Source organism: Dasypus novemcinctus, unplaced genomic scaffold (assembly GCF_030445035.2).
Source record: "Dasypus novemcinctus isolate mDasNov1 unplaced genomic scaffold, mDasNov1.1.hap2 scaffold_98, whole genome shotgun sequence".
NCBI classification, from domain to species: Eukaryota; Metazoa; Chordata; class Mammalia; order Cingulata; family Dasypodidae; genus Dasypus; species Dasypus novemcinctus.
This window is the reverse complement of record NW_026688629.1, coordinates 2,000,684-2,018,214: the sequence shown is the minus strand read 5'-3', so window position 1 is coordinate 2,018,214 and position 17,531 is coordinate 2,000,684.

The window sequence follows — 17,531 nt, the reverse complement described above, 5'->3', positions numbered from 1 at the left end:
GGACGAGGGGTCGGTCCGGCAGCAGACGAGGGATCGGTCTCACAAGGGGTTGCGCGGTTCGGCTGACGGGGTCGCCCGGAGAAGCCGGCGACGAAGGGGTCGCCCGGAGAAGCCGGCGATGAAGGGGTCGCCCGGAGAAGCAGGCGACGAACTGGGGACAAGGGAGGCCAGGCCCTTGTCGGGGGCTCTCAGGACTGGAGGGCGCACGGCAGAAGAACTACCGCGGAGACAAGGTAAACACGCAAGTCCACTTTACTGAGGGAGAGGCAACAGTTTTATAGGGGCTGGGGAAGGCTGATTGGTCGAAGCCACGCCCTGTTCTGATTGGTTGCCGGCGAAAGGTCAGTGGGCGGTACTGGGCGGGGGAGGGGTGGTGGTTAGGGATTGGCTGTCGCTGTTGCTGGGGGAAGGGGCAGGGTTTAGGGATTGGTGGCTGCTGTTGCTGGGGTGGAGGGCAGACTGGATTTTTCCGCCCACACCTGGCTGTTGCTGCTGTCGGGGGAGGGGAAAAGGGCGGGCTGGATTTTTCCGCCCACACCTGGCTGTTGCTGCTGTCGGGGGAGGGGAAAAGGGCAGACTGGAATTTTCTGCCCTGCGCCTGCGCAGGGAGAAGGAAGAAGAAGGGTGCCGCCCCACAAGGCATCGGGTGGCGCCATCTGGGAGGAGGGGCGGCCGCGGAAGCATGGCTGCCGAGAAGGGGAGACCCAAGGGCACTCTGTGCCCATGCCGAGCTTCCTTCAGGGGTGGCGGTGAGTCCGACCAGCCACCCTATTATGGGGGCAGCGGAATTAGGCCTACCGCGGCCGCTCCCCTGCCAGGCCAGCAAACCACACTTCAGCCCGAGGGGTGACCGCATAGATGATGAATTTCTTCCTGTGATAATTCACAAATAATGCGATCAGGGTCAGACCCTTTAAGTTGCATTAAGCGCACACGTCCTTTTGCCAATATATTGATGATTTTTTGTAAATAAGTTTGTAATCTCTTTTGTTTATTATTAGGTAGGAAAATCCGCTCCAAAACTCCCTCCTGCCACAGTAAAGCTGTGGGAGATTGCACAGTGGAAAATATAATTAAATCTACAATTTTACTAGGGTCAATTTGTGTCAACTGTCCTTGTGAAATTCTTTCCTCTATTAAATTTAATTCTCGTTCAGCTTCCACAGATAAAGAACGTGCACTAGTAAGGTCTGAATCCCCCTGCAGAGTTTGGAATAAATGAGTTAACATATAATTAGGAATTCCTAACATAGGCCTAATCCAATTGATGTCTCCTAAAAGTTTTTGAAAATCATTAAGTGTGTTTAGTTTATCTCTACGAATTTGCACCTTTTGAGGTGTAATACACCCTTCAGACAATTTCATACCTAAGTAAGAAAATGGAGCTTCTTTTTGAATTTTTTCAGGGGCTATTTGTAACCCATATTCCGGTAAAATTTTTTCTGCCATAACAAATAATTGTTGTAATTTTTCATCAGAAGCATGAGCAAATAATATATCATCCATGTAATGAATAATCATTGCTTCAGGAAATTGATCACGTAACTTTTGAAGAGGTTGGTGCACAAATAATTGACACATAGTTGGACTATTCATCATACCTTGAGGTAAAACACACCATTGATATCTTTGCATAGGTGCCTGATTATTAAATGAAGGCACAGAGAAAGCAAACTTTGCTTTATCAGCAGGATGTAAAGGAATAGTGAAAAAACAATCTTTTAAATCAATTATAATAAGAGACCAATCTTTTGGAATCATAGATGGTTGTGGAACTCCCGGTTGTAGTGCTCCCATAGGACTCATAACTTTATTTATGGCTCTTAAATCCGTCAGGAGTCTCCATTTTCCAGATTTCTTTTTAATAACAAATACTGGGGAGTTCCAAGGACTATTAGAAGGTTCTATATGTTTTTGCTCCAACTGTTCTTTAACTAAACTATGTAGGGCATTTAATTTTTCTACTGTTAGGGGCCATTGATCTATCCATACCGGGGCTTCAGTAAGCCAAGTAAGTGGTATGGGACTGCCCTTTCTTTCAATGGCCCCTAAGATAAATTTTCTTGTTCAGGACCTGATGAACTGGAAGAAAATCCAATTCCCCTCCTATCTCCTTTCCTTCTAATATTATATTGCATATCCATGTATAATGTTTTAGCCTGCTCCGATAAGGTAGGAATATGGATGAAAGCTCCCCATTGGCTTAACAAATCGCGGCCCCACAGATTAATTCCCACATCAGCCACATAGGGTTGTAAAGTAGATTTTTGTCCATCAGGGCCTAAAACATCAAAAATATTAGTGCTTTGATAAACATCAGTCATTGTACCAACTCCAGTAAGAACTGCCGGTACTTTTTGCAAAGTCCAGGATTGAGGCCAATAACGTTTAGCTATAATAGATACATCTGCTCCTGTATCTATTAAGCCAAAGAACACTTTTCCATTAATTGTAATTGTAGTTTCAGGTCTATCATCATTTACAAAAGTTTGCCAATACATATTTTTTCCAGTTGATCCAAATCCCCCTTTCCTTTTAAAAGGAAGAGTAGCTGATTTGTTATAGGGAAGCAGTAATAATTGAGCAATGCATTGTCCTTTTTGTATTTGAATAGAATTAACAGCTTGAACCATTATTTTTATTTCCTCTGTAAAATCACTATCTATAATTCCTACTTGCACCAACAATCCCTGCATAGTTAAACTACTTCTTCCAATTACAATGCCTACTGTATTATTAGGTAAAGGCCCTTTTACTCCTGTAGAAATTGTTTGAATGCCTCCTTCTGAAGTTATCAATTTAGTCTCAGTAGATGGAAGATCAACAGCAGCACTACCTTGAGTAGCTGCTCTTAGTTCTGAGACTGGGATGAATGATATTGACCGTTGCTGACAGGAAATAGGTCGGCCAGGCTCATATTGTTTGTCTGAGGGCCCTGAGCTAGGCCCGCAAAGCGGTTTCCCAATTTTATAGGTGTGCCTTTCCTTGATCTACATTCATTAGCCCAATGATATCCTTTATGGCACACTGGACAAATTTTTGATGGAGTACGAGGTCCTCTACCTGCTTGATTGACATAGGACCGACAATTCTTTTGAAAATGTCCAAATTTTCCACACTTAAAACAATTCCCTTTCTTTTTTGGGTTATTTCCTCCTCTCATAGCTGAAGCTAACACTGCCATCTGGTGGGTTGTTGAACCAATGTCCTGACAAGCTTTTATATAATCAAGGACAGACCCACCTGCGGCCTTAATAGGCCGGATAGCTTTCTTACACTCATTGTTAGCTTGATCAAAAGCGAGCGTTAACAGGATTAACTCTCTAGCTTCAGGAATTTCAATAGTCTTAGTAAGCATATCAGTCAGTCTGGCAATAAATTCCACATAAGGTTCATTAACACCTTGAATCACTTTAGCAAAAGACTGCGTAGGCTTTCCTGGAGCTGTAATCCTTCTCCATGCAGCCAAGCATGACTGCCTCACTTGAGTAACAGCTTGATCATTATAATGAAGCTGCCTCTCAATACCTGTCCAAGCTCCAGAGCCTAGCAATTGTTCAGTAGTAATATTAACAGGTGGATCTTGAGCCCTGTTTCGTCGTTCTCTCATAGCAGCTTCATCTGTCCACCAAGTCTTAAATTGTAAGAACTCAGCAGCAGTCAATACTGTTTTAGTCAGCATGTCCCAATCCCAAGGTATTAACCTGTAAGTATTTGCAAGTCCTTCCACCAGTCCAATAGTATAATGACTCTGAGTGCCATATTGAGTACATGCCTGTTTGATGTCCTTCAATACTTTAAAAGAAAGAGGCTCATGATGAGCATAAATTCCCCCTTGTGGGTTTTGAGCATCAGGAGGAATTTGTTGAATAGTTACAGGAAAAGCTGCTACAGCTTGCATAGCCAGAGGCTCACCTTGACTAGATCCCAGTAAAAGACATCTCATTAATGGAGTAACAGGCACAGGATTTGGCTTAAAGCTGCTACGAACATAAGGCATGTCCGTAGAGAAAAGTCCACTAGATACTTTTCCAGGTTCTGGAGGTGCAGAAGGAACCTCATGAGTCAAATTAGGATATATGTTCACTTTAGAAATATTTAGCTCCGACATAGATTTAGTTAAGAACGGATTTGTATCTCTAACTTCAAATAACTCTTCTTCTTCCTGATCCTTCTCCAAATTCCTATCTTTACCTGTATCATTCATAGCCCTTTCCTCCCTTGAGAAAAGAACAATCTCTTCCTCTTCGTCAGACTGCAAAGGATCTAATGCAGCCGCAATATGCTGTCCTAAGGCCCAAGCTGATACAGGTATATTCTCTCCTTTCTGATATGCTCTCCTCAATTCTTTCATCACTTGCCTCCACTGCTTAACATTCATCAAATTCTTTCCTTGCGGTTGGAACCAATAACAATGCTTTTGAACCAAAGCAAACAATTCTAACAAATCTGCAGTCTTAACTGTGACGCCTACACTATGCAACAGGGTTTTCAAAACCTGTGAATATTCTTCCAAGCGTCCTGGTTGATTACCCATACCCTGATGCTAACGGAAAGCAAAACTTAATAATATGAAGCAGCTATTTACCCGGGTTAACTAATTTCGACGCTCCTTACCTTCAAAAAGGCTTTTCAGCTTTCCGCGTTCCCGATCCAGAGGTGGAAGAACCTACGCTGCCGTACTTTGATGAATCCTCTGCCTCAAGCCCCTCGTCTGGGCGCCACCTGTCGGAGTCTTGTTCGGCGACCCGAGGTATCGGGAATGAAAGAAAAAGAAAGATTGGGTTCAGGGGATCTGAGAGCATTGATTTCTCAAGCTCATCAGACAAGTTTATTGAGTTGGGGGGCTAGTATATATACCCCTAACCTACGTGATATTCAGCACAAAATCAAATTACCTATTACCCTTACCTCATGCTATATTAACTAATGATTGATGAACACCCAACAAACTTTACTGGAACTATTATAGTAAGAATCAGTAACTATACTCATAAATCCTGTTGCCCAGATTGTTCTGTTCTATATGTATTGTTCTGCCTGCAGGTGTGCTGACCCAGCCAAGATTGTGCTCCGCACCGATAATCATAAGGGACAGCTTGACTCAGTGGTCAAGAAAGTAACTTGCTTCCATGGAAACAACATGCCTTTGTTTCCCACATACCTCAGTCCTGCTGCTTCACACAACACACATTCAGGTGCACCAGCCGCGGTCATGTACACTATGGTCACACCCATGCTGAACCCCTTCATCTATAGTCTGAGGAATAAAGATATAAAGAAGGCTCTGAAAAAATGCTTTGGGAGGAAAGACTGCAAAGTGTCATTTGTCTTGCAGCAGCTGAAAGGCCAGTTTTAGCAGCTCCTAAACCTTCAGAGCTACATATTTCCTTTCTTTGTTCAGTAGGTGCATATAGACCTGCCTAGAGTCAAGATGACCTCAAAAATGAAGAAGTAAAATTTTAAAGCACACATTGTGTTATAGAGCAAGATTTTATTTTTGATAAGGAAAGAGTTCTCCTTGAAGTATGCATGATTCATGTACATGTTTAAGGAGTTTTTCAGTGTTGTTCAGGAATGGATTGCATTTTCTGAATAATTTCATTGGATCACCTCTTGTTCCTGTTTGAATTCTACCAATGCTGCCTATGAATATCACTTCTTGATTTCCTCTGAATAGAATATCTGCTTTTGTTCAAAACTGTCATAAAATTTAAAGAGGTGACAAATTACAACCTAGGTATTTCCTCTATCAGTCAGTAATTTATCTCTTGTATGTTCAAATCGCTAATCTATATTCTTTTCTTAAAAAAAATCAAATTTATTGATACAGCTTAATAAAGCATACAATCCACCCAGAGTGTTCAATTAATGGTATTTGGTTAATCACATAGACCTGTATTCATTAATTTCTAATAAATATTCTTGATCAGATATGACTAAACACAGGAGGTTGACATTTTGGCTATCATACCTCTGTTAATGGAGTGTTCTGATTTGCAGCCATAAATTGCTACTGCACAAACCTCCATGCCATTGCAAGTACTTATGGCTACCTAGATGGTGACATTCATTGTATGATATTTTAAAAAACAATTTTATTAAATAATAATCACACACTGTACAATACATACAAAGTGTACATTCAGTTGCCTTTGGTATAATTAAAGGCTTCTTCATCACTGAAATCAACTTTATTTACTTTTACAATTTATTTTATTTATTTATTTTTATTTATTTATTTATTTTTAATTTTCTTAAATTTTTTATTTTTTTATTCATTTTTTAAAATATTACATTTAAAAAATATGAGGTCCCCATTCACTCTCACCACCTCCCTCCCCACCATTCCCTCCACAGCCACACTCTCCCCCATCATCACGACACATCCATTGCATTTGGTGAGTACATCTCTGGGCATTGCTGCACATCATGGTCAATGGTCCACATCATAGCCCATACTCTCCCATGTTCCATCCAGTGGACTGTGGGAGGATCTACAATGTCCGGTAATTGTCCCTGCATCACCACCCAGGACAACTTCAAGTCCCAAAAATGCCTCCACATTTCATCTCTTCCTCCCATTCCCTGCACCCAGCAACCACCATGGCCACTTTTTCCACACGAATGCCACATTTTCTCAATTACTAACCACAATAGTTCATGAATAGAATATCAGTAAGTCCACTCTGATCCTTACTGTATTCCTCTTTCCTGTGGACCTTGGCTTGTTTGTGTCCATTCCACATCTATGTCAAGAGGGGGCTTAGAGTCCATATGGATACTGGATGTAATCCTCCTGCTTTCAGTTGTAGGCACTCTTGGCTCTGTGGTGTGGTGGTTGACATTCTTCAACTCCATGTTAGCTGAGTGGGATAAGTCCAATAAACAAGAGTGTAGGAGCTTGAAGTCTGTTGAGGCTCAGGGCCTGGCTATCATATTGTCAGTCCAGGGATTCAGATCCCCTAGATCGATATTAAACCCCAGCATCAACTACAATTCCAGTAAAGTAACAGGGAAGGCTTGTGAAAAGAGATCACATCTGAGTCCAGCTCCATCACGCAGAGAAACCAACTCCAAAGAAGGGCCAAGTGACATGGCAGTGAACTCCATCTGCCATGACCATAAAACCTGTGGGTCTCTTTAGCCCTCAAAAGAACCAATACCTGGGGTTGTATCTACTTTATCTGTCACTGAGACTTTGCTCAGGTGTGCATAAGGGCAATCCTTCTGACAAACTCCAGACTCTTTTTTAGAGACTCATAGCCATATAAACTCGTTTGTCCTTTCCATTTCCCCCTTAATTTAGGTCAAACAGCATTTTTAACTCCTGTTATTATATGTAGACAGGGATATTCTGCTGGTCCACGTTGAACCTTTAATTTAAGGTCATTTTCTAGTTACATGATCAGCTGGTACTTGGTAGTGATCCCTCTGTGCCAGGCAGGCTCATCCCCGGGTGTCATGTCCCATGCTGGGGGAAAGGCAGTGCATTTATATGCTGAGTTTGGCTTTGAGACAGGCCACATTTGAGTAACACGGAGGCTGTCAGGAGGGAACCCTTAGGCACAGTGCTGCTCTAGGCCATGTTCTTATTTCAGGTGTGCAGGCTCACAAGCATAGTCATTAGTATCAGGGACTCGCTGTTGGACCCTCATTCCTTCCTGGTCTTTGTTGTTGCACCCAGGGGACTGCTGCTGCTCCCCTAGGGACCAAGGAAGAGCCCCCCCCCCACCGGCCAGGAACCCAGCACTCCCCCAGTTGTTGTTTTTAATTGTTTCCACTATGAGTATATCCAAACATTTCCATGCACCCCAGACACATGCCCTGTATAACTCCCTGTCAACCCTATGTTCCCTGTCAATAACATCCCATACCAGTATTCCTCTGCTGCCATTGTTGAACCACTCTGTGATCCAAAACTTCCTGAAAAGTGAAACCCAATATAATGCCAGGTTCCCCTAATAGTAAAATGGAATATAGCGATGAGTTTAAAGGTTAGATACAGGATACATATTGATTTGGAAAATTCTACAGCCTATCTTTTTCTTTTTCTTTTTCCTAATTATTGTGCTTCTCTTCACAAGAGCCCTAGATTACAGTAATTCATATATACAATATACAGTACTCCCACATATCCAATATAAAATCTTTTCCCTTCCACAGCAATAATCTTTTAACATATTCATACCATATTTACTGAAACTGATATACAGATATTGAGACAATAGCTTTCAAACAAGGTAACATTTTTGTTTACATTGTGGTTTATACTTTAGGCTATACAATTTTTAAAATGTTTAATATCCTATGTTTTACATTATGATTTACATTATTAGTCTGTCAGCCCCTATATGTTTTTTGGTATCATATTACATGTTTTATATCCATCCTCGTGTACGCTTGTGAAACACTTCTATTGCCCTCACTGTTACGTTGGTTCCATCTATTCAATATCTATTGCCCCCCCTCCTTGGGGCCCACAATGACAGTCAATCTTCATTTCTTGAGGGCCATGTTCAGAGATACTTGCACCAGTGTTGAGGGCTTGACATGCTCAACTGCCCTAATGCCCTGGGAGCCACCATTTCTCTTGAGAGATACAGTTCCCTCTATTTGATCGCGTTAGTCCTCCCCAGGATGTGGGTATACCTTCACTCTCATTATATGGGTCTCTACCTGATGGTATAACCCACTCTGGCAAAATGAGCATTCACATATTCCCTAGAAGTCTGCTTTACATCAGATTATCCCCTTTAAGTATCTTAAACAGGTAACTTTCCTTATTATATTTTAAAAGCTTTCCTCAGCATTATACTCTCAACCAACACCTGATATTCTCCTATGTTCATATTCCCCCAATTTCTTGGGCAATATTACCCATTTGTCCATCCCTAGCCCCCCTCAAGGCCACAAAGGCCCACTCAAAGGTAACACTATGCCCCCATTTTATCCCTTCCTTGTACACATACTTACTGCCAGCTTATCATAGATTTCCCCTATGTAGATGTCAGCTTATATCCTTCCTCTACCCCCCGATTTCCTGTAAGCCTATCTTCCAGTCTCTAGCTCTCTGAGGCAGCTTGGTTTACTTATTTCATATCATTGAGGTCATGTAGTATTTGTCCTTCAATGCCTGGGTTGCTTCAATCAACATAAGGTTCTCAAGATTTATCCATGTTATCATGTATGTTTGTAGTGTATTTGTTCTGAAAGCCGAGTAGTATTCCATTGTATGTATATATCACATTTTATTGATCCACTCATCTGTTCAAGGGCATTTCGGTTGATTCCAACTTTTGGCGATACTGAACAATGCTGCTATGAACATTGGTGTGCATATATTGGTTTGTGTCCTTTTTTTCAGCTCTGCTGGGTATATACCCAGCAGTGGAATTGCTGGGTCAGATGGCAAATCTATGGTTAGTTTTTTGAGAAACCGCCATACTGTCCTCCAGAATGGTTGGATCCTTCTGCATTCACACCAGCAGTGGATGACTGTTCCCATTTCTTCACATTCTCTCCAGCATTTGGATTCTTCTGTTTTTTTCAAAGCTGCCAATCTTATGGGAGTAAGATGGTATCTCATTGTAGTTTTGATTTGCATTTCCCTGATAGCTAAAGATTTGGAGCATTTTTCATGTGCTTTTTAGCCATTTGTATTTCTTCTTTGGAGAAGTGTCTGTTTAGATCTTTTTCCCATTTTTTAAATGGGTTGTTTATCTTTTAATTTCAAGATATAGGAGTTCTTTATATTTGCAAGTTATAAGTCTCTTATCGGATATACGCTTGCCAAATATTTTCTCCCATTGTGTAGGCACCCTTTTTACTTTCTTGACAAACTCCTTTGAGGAGCAGAAGGCTTTAATTTTGAGGAAGTCCCATTTATCTATTTGTTCTTTTGCTGCTCGTTCTTTTGGTGTGATGTTCATGAAGACGTTTCCAATTACAAGGTCTTGTAGATGTTTCCTTACACTGCTTCCCAAAGTCTTTATGGTCTTGGCTCTTATATTTAGGTCTTTGATCCATCTAGAGTTGATCTTTGTATAAGGTGTGAGATGGTAATCCTCTTTCATTCTTCTACATATGGATATCTAGTTCTCCAGGCACCATTTGTTAAATAAGCCATTCTCTCCCAGTTGAGAGGGTTTGGTGGCTTTAGCGAATATTATACGGCTATATATATGAGGTTCTACATCAGAACATTCGATTCAATTCCATTGGTCTGTGTGTCTCTCCTTATGCCAATACCATGCTGTTTTCACTACTGTAGATTTGTGGTATGTGTTGAAGTCAGGTAGTGTGATTCCTCCAATTTCATTTTTCTTTCTCAAAATGTCTTTGGCTATTCGGGGCCTCTTTCCTTTCCAAATAAATTTCATAGTTAGTTTTTCCAGTTCCTTAAGGAAGGCTGTATTGATTTTTATTGGGATTGCATTGAATGTGTAGATCAGTTTTGGTAGGATAGACATCTTAATAATATTTAGCCTTCCTATCCATGAACAGGGAATATTCTTCCATTTATTTAGGTCTTCTTTGATTTCCTTGAACAGTCTTGTGTAGTTTATAGTGTATAAGTTTTTTACATCTTTAGTTAAATTTATTCCTAAATATTTGATTTTTTAATTTACTATTGTAAATGGTATTTGTTTCTTTATTTCCTCCTGAGCTTGCTCATTATTGGTGTACAGAAATGCTACTGATTTTTGCCCATTGATCTTATAACCTGTGACTTTACTGAACTCATTTATGAGTTCTAGAAGCTTTGTTGTAGACCTCTCAGGGTTTTCTATGTATAGGATCATGTCATCTGCAAATAATGAAATTTTGACTTCTTCCTTTCCAATTTGAATGCCTTTTATATCTGGTTCTTGCCTCAGTGCTCGAGCAAGTACTTCTAAGACACTGTTAAATAGAAGAGGAGACAGTGGGCATCCTTGTCTTGTTCCTGACTTTAGAGGGAAGGATTTTAGGATTTCTCCATTGTAAACAATGTTGGCTGTAGGTTTTTCATATATACTCTTTATCATGTTAAAAAAATTTCCTTGTATTCCGATCTTTTGGAGTGTCTTTATAAAGAAAGGGTGCTGTATTTTGTCTAAAGCTTTTTCTGCATCTATAGATATAATCATGTGATTTTTGTCCTTCAATCAGTTTATATGGTGTATTACATTGATTGATTTTCTTATGTTGAACCATCCTTGCATACCTGGAATGAATCCCACTTGGTCGTCGTGTATAATTTGTTCAATGTGTTGTTGAATACGATTAGCAAGTATTTTGTTAAGCATTTTTGTGTCTAGGTTCAATAGAGATATTGCCCTGTAATTTTCCTTTTTTGTGGTGTCTTTGTTTGGCTTTGGTACTAGGCTAATGTTGGCATCATAGAATGAGTTAGGCAATGTTCCTTCTTTTCGAATTTTTGGAAGAGTTTCAGCATGATTGGTGTTAGTCCTTTCCGGAATGTTTTGTAGAATTCACCTGTGAAGCCATCTGGCCCTGGGCTCTTCTTAGTTGGGAGGATTTTAATGACTGATTCTATCTCTTTACTTGTGATTGGTTTGTTGAGAGCATCAATTTCTTCTTTCGTCAATGTTGGCTGCTTATGTGTTTCTAGGAAATTGTCCATTTCCTCTGAATTGTCATTTTTGTTGGAATATAGTTTTTCAAATTATGCTGTTATGATAGTCTTTATTTCTGTGGGGTCAGTGGTGATATCTCCTTTCTCATTTCTTATTTTGTGTATTTGCATCTTCTCTCTTTTTTTCTTTGTTAGTCTCACCAAAGGTTTGTCAATTTTATTGATCTTCTCAAAAAAGCAGCTCTTAGTCTTGTTTATCTTTTCAAGTGCGTTCTTATTTTCTATTTCCTTTAGTTCTGCTCTTATCTTTGTTATTTCTTTCTTTCTTCTTCCTGTGATATTACTTTGTTGTTTTTTTTAATAATTCCTCCAAATATGCAGTTAGTTCTTCAATTTTTGCTCTTTCTTCTTTTTTGATGTATGAATTTATGGCTATAAATGTCCCTCTCAGTACTGCTTTTGCTGCGTCCCATAAATTTTGGTATGTTGTGTTATCATTATCATTTCTTTCAAGGTAGTTACTGATTTCTTTTGAGATTTCCTCTTTGACCCGCTGTTTTTCTAAGAGTGTGCTGTTTAATTTTCATATCTTGGTGTGAAATTGGGGCCTCTGGCCCTAGCAGATTTCCAGCTTCACTCCACTGTGGTCAGAGATATTATTTTGTATGATTTCCATTTTTCTGAATTCATTAAGCCTTTCTTTTTGGCCTAGCGTATGGTCTATCTTCGAGAATGGTCTATGTGCACTTGAAAAAAATGTATATCCTGCTGTATTTGGGTGTAATGATCCTTATATGTCTATTAGATGCAACTTCTCTAATACACTGTTCAAATATTTTGTTTCTTTAGTGATTCTCTTTTGAGATGTTCTGTCCAGAATTGATAGTGGTGTATTAAAATCTCCCACTCTAATTGTAGATGCGTGTATTCTTTCACTTAGTTTTTCCAGTGTTTGTCTCACGTATTTAGAGGCACCCTTGTTAGGAGCATAAATATTTATGATTGTTCGTTCTTCTTGAGACATTGTCCCTTTCACTAATATGTAGTCTCCTTCTTTGTCTCTCACAATTGTTTCACATTTAAAGTCTATTTTGACTGATATTAATATGCTACTCCTGACTTTTTTTGGTTATTGTTTGCTGGTAAGATTCTTTTTCAACAATTCACTTTCAGCCTTCATGAATCTCTGGATCTAAGATGTGTCTCTTGTAGACAGCATGTAGGTGGGTCATATTTCCTTATCCAATGTCTCAGTCTGAATCTTTTTTATAGGTGAGTTTAATCCTTTGACATTCAGTGTTATTACTTTCATGGAATTATTTATGTTCGCCATATTTTGATTGGACTTGTGTTTGTCATATTTTGTTTGTTTTTTCTTTCTTCTCTTTTTTCTTATTTTATTGCTCTTGAACTCTCCCCCAACTCTGCCTGTCCTGTTTTTTCCTTTCTTCTTGCAGAACTCCCTTTAATATTTCTTAAAGGGGAGGTTTCCTGTTGACATACTCTTTCAATTTCTGTTTATCTGTGAATATTTTGAACTCTTCATCATTTTTGAATGCTAGTTAACTGGGTAGTGTATTCATGGTTGGAATTTTTTTTCTTTTAGTACCTTAACCATATAATACCACTGCCTTCTTGCCTCCATGGTTTCAGATGAGAAATCAGCACTTAATCTTATGGAGCCTCCCTTGTATGTGATGGTTTTCTTTTCTCTTGCTGCTTTTAGAATTTTCTCTTTGTCTTGAACATAAGATAATTTGACAAGTATATGTCTTGGGGTGGGCCTGTTGGGGTTTATGATGTTTATGGTACGTTGTGCTTCTTGGCTATGTATATCTGTCTCTCGCAGTAGATTTGGGAATTTTTCAGCCATTATTTCCTGCAACACCCCTTCTGACCCCTTTCCCTTCTCTTCTCCTTCTTGGATGCCTATAATATGTATGTTTGTGCGTTTTGCATTGTCATTCCTGTCCCTAAGTCTTAGCCGGATTTTTTCTGTCTTTTTATCAATCAATTCTATTATCTGTTCGATTTCCGATGTACTGTCTTCCACAACATTAATTCTCTCCTCTGCCTCTTCTAATCTGCTGCTATTTGCTGCAAGTTTATTTTTGATTTCTTGAACTGTGGTGTTCATTCCCATCATATCTGTTATCTTTTTGCATATGTCTGCAATTTCCTCTCCAAATGTTTTCTTCATATTGTTAAACTCTTCCCTTACTTCATTAATTTTGTCATTGATATATGTCCTGAGATCTTTAATTAGTTGTCTGAAATTCTGCTCCCCGTCTCATTTTTTAGTTTATTCATTGGATTCAGCCATGTTTTCCTGATCACTGGTTTGGTTTATAGATTTTTGTTGCTGTTTGTTCATCATTTTATCTTGACAGATTTAACCAGTCCTTAGTTTCTTTTTCTAGTCTTGGGGATTAATTAGCTCTTGTTCTTGCGTAAGTGTTATATCTTCTCTTTGTCACTTTGTTCTTCTTATTCTAATTTCTTGTTGCTGGCTGAGTTCACTTTGAAGGAAAATATTAGGGACAGGGAAAGGCAATTGTGCAAAAAAGGAAAATGTGTAAAGTAGTATTGGTAATAAATGTTACCAGAGCAACAATATGAGATCTGGGAGGATTGGTATTAGACTCATGTAAGTTGTGTAGAGTTATAGCAGTAAGTAGAGTACCTATAATGAGGTGGTCAACTGAATATGAGAGGAATATAGTATGAATTAAAAAGCCAGTGTTTTCATGTGGGAGGGAAAGAGAAAAGAAAGACAATAGTATCAACAGTGGATAAAAGGCAGAAAAGAAAACAAAGGTATTAGAAATTAAATGTTAGACAATTTGGGGACCAAAGAAAGGGAGGTGGAATATAGGAGAGACAGTAGATGATGGAGGATATCAAGGTGTGGGTGAAAAGGGATAGTGTAGGTGGCCAAAATCAATTCACACAGAAATGAGGCAGTGGAGGATGAGGAAACCCAGCAAATATGAGGTAGTTCCTGCAGCACTTAATGTATTATTAAAATAACATAAAATAAGAAGAAAAAGAGGAAAAAGAAAAAAAAAAGATAAGAAAAGACTAGGAGATAATGCAATATTAGCAACCAGGACACTTTTACGTGAACCTTCTCTGTCACCGTCCCACCAGATCGATGTCCACACACCTCCTGCCCTGTAAAATCCCGAAACAGCCTGGTCCTGAAGAATTTCCAATGCTGCCCAGCCACTTCTTTGCAGGAGAGACAATAAGGTACACTCACTCAGACACCATCTTGGCCCACCTCTGACAATCTGTCTTTTATATGGTTCTTAATGATTGTAATGTCTAAGAACTTTTGTCCACTTTCAAAACTTCTTCTCACTTCTAAACTCTTTTACCTCTGACCAATTATGGCCTTATTTACTCCTTGGTCCATTAGACCACTGACTCCTATGCTTTACTGTGCAAACAAATCATACCTCAATCCTGTAAAATATAGATTTCAAATAAGAAGGTGTGGGATGGGGTCCTAAAGTCTGAATTTCCGAAGAGGTCCTAGGTGAGGCTGATCCTGCTGGTTCTTGGACTCTACTTGTGATGCATCAGAAGGTTGTGGGCTGTATTTCCACCACATTAATAAGTTAATGAAGGAGAACTTTTCCTGGTGGTATGTGCTACTTTGTGAACAAATCTCTTAGTCTTAGACTGATGTCCATCAGGCAAGAAGACCCCACCCCATTATTCATCACATACACAGATTTTGTTATTATAAAGATGATCTTCTTGGTGGAAATGGGCTCTTGTCACTGATCACGTTCCTACTCAATCTATTTACACAGGTCTTTGCAAGTGAAAAAGATTTCCACCTCATAGTCCTCAGTTATGCCTATAAACATATCTCAGTTCAGTTTCTGACTCCAATATACCATGTTTTTGGATGTTTTCTTATTTTTGTAGCTCTTCTCTGGATGATTTCTACTGATGAGGAGTGAATATTATGTAACTCATTGTATGAGAATTCCCAATACCATCCATTCTGCAAAGGGTACATGGCACACACAAATGGACTGTTTGGTGATGTTTTCATAGATAGGGAGTATATAGCCTTGAAAAGATTAAAGTTTGCAGTAGACCTTTACAATTTAACTAGAGAGTGCACAGGTTGTGCCAGGCAGCTATGTGCTTCAGGCTGTGTTTCATTTAAGTGGATACATCCTGATGTCCTAGCTCCCACACCCCTAAATATGAGAAAAGATATTCAAGCTCATTCCTCTTAAAGGAAATTCACATTAAACTGCACTAATATGACACATTTCACCTATTATTAAAATAATCCAAGGGAGTGCTCTGCAGTACATATTTTCTGTGCCTGGCTGACTTCTATTCAGTTTCAGCCTCTTCCCTCCATTTCTAAGGAGACCTACATTTTAGGCTCAATTACCAACATAATCCCTTTCTTAGCATAAATCACAAATTGTAATTATGTGTCTGGAACAATATTGTGGGTGCCCAAACACTCACATCTCACAAGACGACAGGGGTAATTTGAACTATTAAGCATCTGGAAAATTATCCAAGGCATAGGAGTTGGAACTGCTGAGGGAGCTTTGGAGAAAAAATATAGGAATGTCTACTTCACAACTCCAAACAATCCAAAATAATTTACAAGCCACTTAGGTATATTTTATTATTGTTCTTTTCCATGCCCATTACAAATAATTCTGATGGTATAAAACTTTCTTCAAATTTACAGTCTCTTGAGAAAGTATCTTCACCAAGTTACAAACAAAGAGGATTGATTTTAAGAATGGAAAGTTGAAGAGAGTTAAGAGTGAGAGTTGTTTTTCAAGAGTAGAGGTGATTTGACCTAAAGAAATGAAAAGAAAAATTCCCCCATATTCCTTTTCAAAGTACTATTGTATCAAGTATCTCAAAATCACATAGGATCATGTTTTCTATCCTTCTTCCCCCTCAAAAAGTTGATGATCCAATGAGATGGAATAATAGTAACACAGTTAGTTGCCTTTGAAAGTCTTCCACATTTCTCCACAAAGCCTTATGTCATCTCTGTAGTCTAGACCTTAGAGAAGACATAGTCTCTTTTTTATATCAAATGAAAAGTGAAACCATTCACCAGAACTAGTGGGGAAGACAATTCTTAATATTATGTTGGTGGAGTTTTCTGTGCCTGTTTTTGACTATTGGAGATTAGACTAAGACTGTGATTCTCAATCTCTGGGTATATCAGCATATCCTGGAAGAGTTTCTACAGATTACTGCCCAAACTGGAATTTTTTTTAGGTCTGAGGTGGTGCTTGATAATCTTGATTTCAACAATTCCTCTGACATTGCTCTCTCTTGGTTAATGTATGGCCATGATTCTTTACAAAGGACAACTTTAATGCCACTTGACTCCTCCCATTTCCCAGCTAAAAGTCTTGATAGTCATTAAATTTCCCCATTTCTTCATCAGCCAAATAGAAAATAAGCCCTGCTTTCTTAAGCCCTCCTTAAAGATATCCAGCATAAGGAAAAACCATAAAGCAAGCCTACTCTAACTCCCTTTTATGGACAAGTTCCATGCTTCCTCATGGGTCAAGCTAGCAAACCTAATTTCGTTTAATAAAAGTGTCTTCCAGGTGATCTGTACATACTACACTTTATTAATACTCCCAGCTGCATTCTTGATTTGTGAAAACTGGTGTTCCATTACTTGGTGCAAACCCATTGCAAAAGTAGCTTTCTATTAAAATGGTATAAGTCATAGGGGGTGTGCAGGCAGTGCACTTTTGGCATTCATCCAAATCTCCAGAATGGAGTAAATAGTTCATTATCAAACCAGCCAAGTAGGTAAATACATATTCCATCTGTCTATGTAAGCTTGTCTCCAAGGTTAATCTGTGCTCTAATAACATAATTATTTAGAAGCACTTATTGAAAATATAGATTCACAGTCTTCTCTCAAACT